Raw genomic sequence first — 8,851 nt, forward strand, 5'->3', positions numbered from 1 at the left:
AAAAAAAAAAAAAAAAAAAAAAAGCAAACAGCTCTGAGTGTCAAGAAAAACAAGGACTTCTACCAGAAGACCAATAATCAAGTGCGCACATCTCCTTATGATAAGGGCGCTGGATCTTTTTAATAAAAACCCCATTTCCTCTTGCAAAATGGTGGTCATCATTGTGTTTCAGCAAAAGCCCAAGGCCAAATTATTTAGTTTGTAAACATTATGGTAAAGGATTTTTTTTTAAGGAAGACAGAACTATTAGTTTAAATAGCTTCATTGTATTTGCTTCAAACCTAGAGTGCACTAAATTTCCTTATAACCAGTACAATTAGAAGGACTGCCGGAAATGTCTACTGGAACAACTCGTCTGCAACCAGTGGCCTTCAGGCAATGATGTGCCGCTGAAGCCACTCTCAGCATGCTCCTCCTACAGAGCCAGCGCTTTGTCTGGATCCAGAGTCTCACACAGCTTTCATGTGCATTTCCTTAATTATCAGTGACTTGAAACATCTTTTCATGTTTCTCAGCCAGTTGCATTTCTCATCCTGTTAGGGGATCTGCCTTTTTCTGTTTTACAGGACCACATACACATAGGATATGAATACACAGGCACATGCCAGGATATTCCTGTCCGTAACTTCACCTAGGTGACTTTGGCCACACCATGTCTGGTCTTTCCCTTCCCTCACTCACGTCCTCCTTCTCAGAAAGACTGTCCCTAAGCCAAGAATAGAAGAATAGTCTGCAGTGGATTCGACTACTCTTACTGTTTTGACGTTTACATTGCAAGCCGTTAATAAATCATGTAACCCATCTGTGATTCCAGCTTGTACACAGGCATCCTTTTATTTTCTGTTGAGCATTTCCGCCTGGATGACCCACAAGTCAGGCAGGCTCACAGATCCAAATCACACAGAAAGCCGGCTCCTCCCTCTCCAGGGTATGTGCCCCACCCCCACCTCTCCATTCCTGCCCGACATGCCATCTCTGGCTGGCTCCCTGCAAGCGCCCTGACCCATCTCCCTGGCTCCAGTCTTGCCTCTCAAGCCAATCCTTGAGAAAACCACCTGAATGATCCACCTACAGAGAAATCTGCCCGCCTCATTCCTGCAGACTCCCACCATGGCTGCCTGCGCACATGGCCCAGTGCAAATGCCCCCAATTCTCCCTTACTTCCCCCTCACTTCCCATCCATGCCTTAGGATCTACCGTGGCTGCAGGAAACCCTATCCTTCCCACCCATTTCCATGCCGCTCCTCTGCTCTTTCCTTGCAATGAGGGTCCTCCTGAGGTGCCCTCCTTATTTCCTAACCCCCATTCCCCATCTCCTTGGTCTAGTTACACCCCAAACTCTGCCAGCTAACTTCTCCTCACACTTAGTATTCAGCAGAGATACCACCACCAGGAAGCTCCCATGGGCCTCATCCCATCCCAGTTACTGCCAATTCTAGGGCTCACTGGTGATCACCACTAATACAAATCATAATGATTCTTTCTTGATGAGTCCTTCTTTCCAAGTGGCCCTGAACTGAGGGCAGGAACTGTGTCTTAGTCACCTTCAGCTCTAACCCATGTTTGCAGAACAAGTGAATGCTACATGTGCCTAGAAGGCAGGCAACCCCCACACCACGCACCTTGCTCACTTTGCCACTAAGCTGACAATCCTCCAGTCTCCACCACTCTCTACTCCTTACCTGACTACGCTCCTAGAAAAATCCTGTACAGGAATTCATGCGTGGCCACAGGGTCGTGTACGGGAATGTGTGCGTGGCCACAGGGTCACGTGTGCTTGGGCATCTTTGTTCTTCCTCCCAGTACATTCGGACCTTCACATGTCTCCTTGTCTAACCGAAACAGGTGTGTCAGCTGCTCCACTCCCAATAGTAACTAGGAACAGCAGTCTCAGGGCCTGCATGTGCTGCACACATGTCCATACCACCTCTAGATCACCCTGCTAGTGCACACTATTCACTGTGCTAATGGTGAATACTTTTTAGTACAGAAGTGGTTTGTAACAAGACATAATAAAGTCATCTGTTTTTCATATTGCAGATACAGCTCACATATTCCAATAATATTAAAAATCAAAATAAAGGGAATGACTAAGAACAAAGCCACCGAAGGGCTGCTCTGTGTTCAAACTGCACATGCCCTGGGGATGTCTCCCTTCCCACTGGGACCCAGAGAACTCAGCACCTGGATGTGATGACATTCACACTGCTTGTCTGAGATCTGCAGTTTAATTCTGTACAAATGTCAAAAGTATATGTCATACAAATATTACTACCTAAACTAAAACTCACAACCTACAGCCATTCATGGTATGCCCCTAAGCAACTAAATGAAAACCAAAGTACCAACAGAACAAGCATGCTTAATTACAGATACAATTTAAACTGTAAAACTGACTAATGAATTATAAAAGATGCTTAATAGAAACAATTAAAATATACAATTATAATAAACAATGTATTATAAGAAGCAACATCATGTTCTGGATTTTTCATCTGTTACTTCCTAGTTTATTTCATCCCAGTGGAAGCAAACTGCTTCAAATGCAATCCAGCAGGCCTGGTCTCCTCTATCTATAAATCAAGTGGGTGAGCAGTCCAAAATAGCAACGAGCTCCACATTTAGGCAGCAAGGGGAAGAAGAAAATGAGAGCAGGCTTTCAATCAACTAAACACTTCAACCCTCGGCAGGCAACACAAGTACAACTACCCCACAAATATTCACAGAGAAAGGCGAGCCCAAGGACACTGTGCCTACCACCCAGACAGTCCTGTTTCTAATCTGCCTCACAAACCCAGATGTGGGAACACCCTCTCCTGCTGTGTTCAGGACCACTTAACCTGAATCATCAGTGGGCTTTATCACATGTAATTCAACTGCCTCCAGGAGAGCAATTCTGGGACTCTCGCCACACCTGGAAACGTTGAGCAAAGGGCAAGAGTTGAATGCTGAAGGATGATTTCATCCTATCAGTTCTTCTACAAAAAAACACTGCCTGGCATTCACTGTAAGCAACTTTGAATTGGATTTTCAGAATCTGGTGACACTATAAAGCAGACTGTTTAGAACATTCGACCATCCTAAATTCAGAACCATCCTAAATTCAGAACAATTATGAGCTGACAACACACTCCATTAACTACCAGCATTCTTTGAAAACAGGTCACCAGGCCAGGCATGGTGGCTTATGCCTGTAATCCCAGCACTCTGGGAGGCCGAAGCGGGCAGATCACCTGAGGTCAGGAGTTTGAGATCAGCCAGGTCAATGTGGTGAAATACCGTTTCCAGTAAAAACACAAAAATTAGCTGGGTGTGGTGTCGGGTGCCTGTAATCCAAGCTACTCAGGAGGCTGAGGCAGGAGAACTGATTGAACCAGGGAGGCGGAGGTTGCAGTGAGCCAAAATAGGGCCACTGCACTCCAGCCTGGGCAACAAGAACAAAACTCTGTCTCAATTAAAAAAAAAAAATGTGTTGGACACAGAGTTAGCATTCACTCTCTTCCATATAGCTCTTTGAGAAAGGGCTATTTTTTTTTTTTTTTTTTTTTTTCCACGGCAGAGTTTCGCTCTTGTTACCCAGGCTGGAGTGCAATGGCGCGATCTCGGCTCACTGCAACCTCCGCCTCCTGGATTCAGGCAATTCTCCTGCCTCAGCCTCCTGAGTAGCCTGGATTACAGGCACGAGCCACCATGCCCAGCTAATTTTTTGTATTTTTTAGTAGAGACGGGGTTTCACCATGTTAACCAGGATGGTATCGATCTCTTGACCTCGTGATCCACCCGCCTCGGCCTCCCAAAGTGCTGGGATTACAGGCGTGAGCCACCGCGCCCGGCCGAGAAAGGGCTATTTTTTAAAGGCATATTTCATTGAGAACAAAAAGAAAGGGAGAAAACAAAATAGCAACACCTTTTGGGGAGCTAGATAGGTGAATATAAACTGACTTAGGCCAGAAAAAGTTGAATCATAAGCATGCAATGCAGAACACTGAAGAACAATCTAACTTTCATCATGGAACCCCCAAAGGGCTCCAAAAATAGTGGCACTAGTTTACATTGTGGAAGTGAGGGTATAAGATGGAACCAAAATACAGGAGAAACTGAATACTTACCAGCTGTTTAAGAAACAATTAGGCAAAGCCAGGTGTTCATCTCAACTGGTGCAGAAAAAGCACCTCACAAACTCTAACACCTTTTCATAATAAAAACACTCAACAAACCAGGAATGGACAGGAACTTCCTCACATGATAAAGCGCATTTATGAAAAACTCACAGTGAATGTCATATTCAAATTTTTCACCTAAGATTAGGAACAAGACTAGGGTGACGACTTTCACCACTGGTCTTTAACACTGTGCTGGAAGTTCTCTCCAGAGCAATTAGTGAAGAAAGGGGAGTGGGGGGAGGGAGGCATACTAATTGGAAAGGAAGACTTAAAACTATCTTTATTCGAAGATGACACGGTCTCATGTATAGAAAATCCTAATGAATCAACAACAACAAAAAACTGCTGTTAGAACTAATAAGCAAACTCAGCCAGGCGCAGTGGTTCACGCCTGTAATCCCAGCACTTTGGGAGGCTGAGGCAGGCGGACTACAAGGTCAGCAGTTCGAGACCAGCCTGACCAAGACGGTGAAACCCTGTCTCTACTAAAAATAAAAAAATTAGCCAGGCATGGCGGTGGGCACCTGTAATCCCAGCTACTCAGGGGGCTGAAGCAGGAAAATCGCTTGAGCCCGGGAAGTGGAGGTTGCACCGAGCTGAGATCATGCCACTGCACTCCAGCCTGGGTGACAGAGCAAGACTCCATCTCAAAAAAAAAAAGAAAAAAGAAAGAAAAGAAAAGAACGAATAAGCAACTCAGCAAAGTTTCAGAATACAGGATCAACACAAAAGTCCTCTGCATTTCTACACACTAGTAATGAACAATCTGAAAGTGAAATTGTGAAAACAATTCATTTTACAATAGCATCAAAAAGAATTAAAAACTTAGGAATAAATTTAACCAAGGAAGTGCACTGTTTCCTTGTACACTGTACACTTGTACATTGTACACTGAAAATCACAAAACATTTTTGAAAGAATTAAAGATAACCTGCATAAATGGGAAGACATTCCATGTTCATGGATGGAAAGACTTAATATTGTTAGGATGGCAACACTCCCAAAGTGATGTACAGATTCAATACAATCTCTATCAAAATCTCATTGGTCTTTTTTTGCAAATATGGAAAAATTGATCTTTAAATTCACATAGAACTGCAATGGGTCCCAAATAGCAAAGAAATCTTCCAGAACAAAAGCAAAGTTGGAAGACCCCAACTTCCCAGCTTCAAAACTTACTATAAAATAGTGTGGCATTGGCATAAGGACATACATACAGACCTGCAGAACAGAACTGAGTCCAGAAATACACCCACATGTCTGTAGTCAGTTGATTTTGACAAAGGTGCCAAGACCACTCAATAGGGAAAAAAATCTAGTCAACAAATGACGCTTGAACAACTGAATATCCACATGCAAAAGAAAGAAGTTAGACCCCCACCACACACACATCATAAACAAGAATGAACTCATATGGATCAAAAACCTAAATACAAGAACTAAAATGATAAACTCTTAAAACACAGGGACAAATCCTTCTAACTCTGGATTTTGCAGAGTTCTTAGGTATGAAATCAAAAACATGAGCAACAAAAGAAAACATAGAAAAATTAGAGTTAATCAATTTGGGCACCAAAGGACAGTAACGAGAGATTGAAGAGACAATCCAAAGAATGGGAGAAAGTATTTACTAATCATATGTCTGATAAGGGTCCAGTATGCAGAATAAAGAATTCTGACAACTTAAAAAAAAAAAAAAGAGAGAGAGAGAGAGAAGCAACCCAATTTAAAAATGGGAAGGATCTGAATGAAAATTTCTCCAAAAATACACAATGGCCAACATGTACATGACACAACTGTCAACTTCAATGGTCATCAGGGACATGCAAATCACAGCCAAATGAGATGCCACTTCACACCCAGTAGGATACTCATACTTTTTTAAAAAAGGAAAATGAGTGTTGGGGGGAATGTGGATAAAGTGAAGCTGTCATACGTTGCTGATGGGAATGTAAAATGATGCAGCCACTGTGAAAAAGTCTGGCAGTTTCTCAAAAAGCTAAACATAGAGTTATCATATGACCTGGCAACTCCACTCCTTGGTTATCTACAACCAAAGAATTGAAAACAGGTGCTCAAATAAAAACACACACACAAATGTTCATAGTGGCTGCGTTACTCACAATAGCAGACAGGTGGAAACAACCCTAGCATCCATCAGCAGATGAATGGATCAACATAATGTGGTATATCTACACAATGGAAAATTATTCAGTCATAAAAAGGAACGGAACACTGATAAAGTCTACAACATGGGTGAACTCTGAAGACATCATCTTCAGTGAAAGGAGTCAGACACAGGAGCTGCATGCTGTATGACTCCATTTACATGAAATGTCCAGGACAGGCCAATTCATACAAACAGAAAGCAGATTAGTGGTTGCCAGGGCCTGGGGACAGGGAAGAATGGGCAGTGACTGCTTCATCAGTATAGGGTTTCTATTTGGGATGATGAAAAAATTCTGTAACCAGGTGGTGATGATGTTTTATGTTAGTGCATTTTAGCACAATCAAAAAAGAAAAGCAGATGAATGTGAGGATAGTGCTTTTATGAAGAACATATCACAAATGTTATAGGAGAAAAAAACAGCTCTGGGAAATTTAAAATATGATGGCCAAACTAAAATGCTAAATAGATACACTGGAATAAAATGTAAGAGGAAATCCAGAAAGTAGAACACAGAAAATGGGAGAGAGAAAGACGAGAAAATTATAAAGCCAGCCCAAGCCCTCCAGTCCGAACAGTAGTATTTCCAAAACTCAGAAAAAGAGAGTAAGGAAAGAGGAAATTGTTAGAGAAATAATTTCAGAAAACTAAAGGTTTCAAGTAACTACCAAGTGTCCAAGAAAAGATGAGAATAAACCAAAACACATGATATTTCTGCACAGTGGAGATGTGGGAGTAAAAACAGACGGACTATAAAGGCCCTCAAACAGAGGATTAGCAATTAGAGCCTCAAGCACTTCATGGGCAATACTATTACTGAAGCTTAGAAGACGTAATTATGAGCAGTTTCCCACCTGGAATCAGCCAGGCACACCAACCACAAGCTGCAAAGGGAGAGCAGAGACCTCAGACCTCACCGCCCACCTGCCCTGGGGAGCCCTAGGGAGCCGGGAGAAATCCTCCCCGTGACAGTGACAGTGGCAAGGTGTTCCCGCCACTGTTTATTTTGCGCTCTCAGACACCGCTCTGGGCACTTTGCAGGCCCAACAGGGCGCGGACAGCCCGCGCGCCTCAAAACAGGTGGGGGCGGAGGCCGGCGGGGGAAGAGCGCTTGAGCCCAGCAGTTCGGCCTGGGCAGCACAGAGACCCCAATACTCCAAAATACACGAGTTATCAGCCGGGCGCGGTTGCTCGCGCCCGGGATCCCAGCGCGTCGGGAGACCGAGGCGGGAGGACTGTTCGCGCTCAAGAGGTGGAGACCAGCCTCGGCAACACAGCGAGACCCCACCTCTTAAAAAAAACAAACAAAAAAAAAAAAACCACCATCTTCCCACCACCGCACCTCCGACCCCGCCGCTACTTCCAGAGACTGAGGCCCCCACAGCCAGGTCCACGCGGGCAGCCCTGACTGAGGCCTGAGAACGCGAGGAGGACGCCCCTCCACGCCCAGCCCGGGCCGCCCGCCGCGGCCTCCCGCGCCTCTCCCCGCTCGGCCCCAGACCTCGCGTCCCGGCTCGGCCGGCAAGACCCCGGGGAGAAGCAGGACTCCTGCACCACGACCGCCAGGGTCCCCGGGCGTCTTCACCTGCGCGGGCAGGGGTCGGGGCCCAAGTAGCCGCGGGGCGCCAGACGGGCGGGGGCGGCGGCCGTTGGCCCAGGAGGCCCCGGCACAGCCTGCACTGAGGACGCCCCGGCCGCGACCCTGCGTCCTCCCAGCACCCCAGCTCCCGCCCTGCGTTCCCGCAGCCCGGCTCCCGCCCGGCGTTCCCCCTGCCCTCGCCCGGCGTCCCCTCGGCCCTGTCCGCCCGAAGCTCACCTGTCTCGCGCCGCTGCCTCAGGCCTCGTCTGCGCCTCCCAGGCCCAAGAAGACGCTCTACCCGCGCCAGCCAATCGTGGGCCGCACCCCTGACCGAGGGCGGGAGCAAGCGGGCCTCCACCAATCCTGAGCGCGCCACCTGAAGCGTTCTGGCCAATGACGAGGCGGCTACGGGCCGCGGGCGGAGGAGCGAGGCGGGCTCCAGGCGGTGAAAGGGGAGGGAGGAGATAGGGAGGGGGAGGGGCGTGGATGCTTCCCGGGGAGGGGCAGGAGGGGCGGGGCCGTCTGCATCTGCAGGACGGGTCTATTTCGGGGGAGAGGCTGCATCTGGGGGAGGGGTCTGCACCTGGACGAGGGGGTCTGCATCTGGAAGAAGGGATCTGCATTTGGGGAAGAGACCTGCATGTGGGCGAGGAGTCTGCACCCGGTGGAGGGGAGTGCACCTGGGGAAGGGGTCTGATCTCCGGGAGGGTTTGTGTATCTGAATGAAGACGTCTGCATCTGGGGAGGGGTCTGCATCTCAGGGACTTTTGGATCTGGGATGTTTGGATCTGGGGGGAGGGGTCTGCCTCTCCAGGATGGTGTGTGCATCTGGGGGAGGGGTCTGCATCTCGAGGAGGGCGTCCGCATCTGGGGGAGGGGCCGCTGCAGCTCTGGGAGACAGCCCCGGGTTCCCACGGGGCTCACCTAGGCCAGGTCCACCCC

The 8,851-nt window shown here is 47.3% G+C and overlaps 1 protein-coding gene across 19 annotated transcripts in view; it reads right to left on the reverse strand.

Moving 5' to 3' along the window:
• The window catches only part of SUN1 (Sad1 and UNC84 domain containing 1), a 59,458-nt gene extending 51,228 nt beyond the window's left edge, over window positions 1-8,230 (reverse strand). For 18 of the 19 annotated variants that reach the window (XM_017508262.2, XM_017508261.2, XM_037731259.1 and 15 more), the window contains exon 1: window positions 8,147-8,230. The gene's annotated coding sequence lies outside the window, so the exon portion shown is untranslated. The remainder of the gene's footprint in view (window positions 1-8,146) is intronic. The other variant, XM_037731254.1, reaches the window with a different exon arrangement.
• Between the last annotated feature and the right edge of the window lie 621 nt (window positions 8,231-8,851).

The sequence above is a fragment of the Cebus imitator genome, unplaced genomic scaffold, assembly GCF_001604975.1.
Source record: "Cebus imitator isolate Cc_AM_T3 unplaced genomic scaffold, Cebus_imitator-1.0 Scaffold388, whole genome shotgun sequence".
Taxonomy (NCBI): Eukaryota; Metazoa; Chordata; class Mammalia; order Primates; family Cebidae; genus Cebus; species Cebus imitator.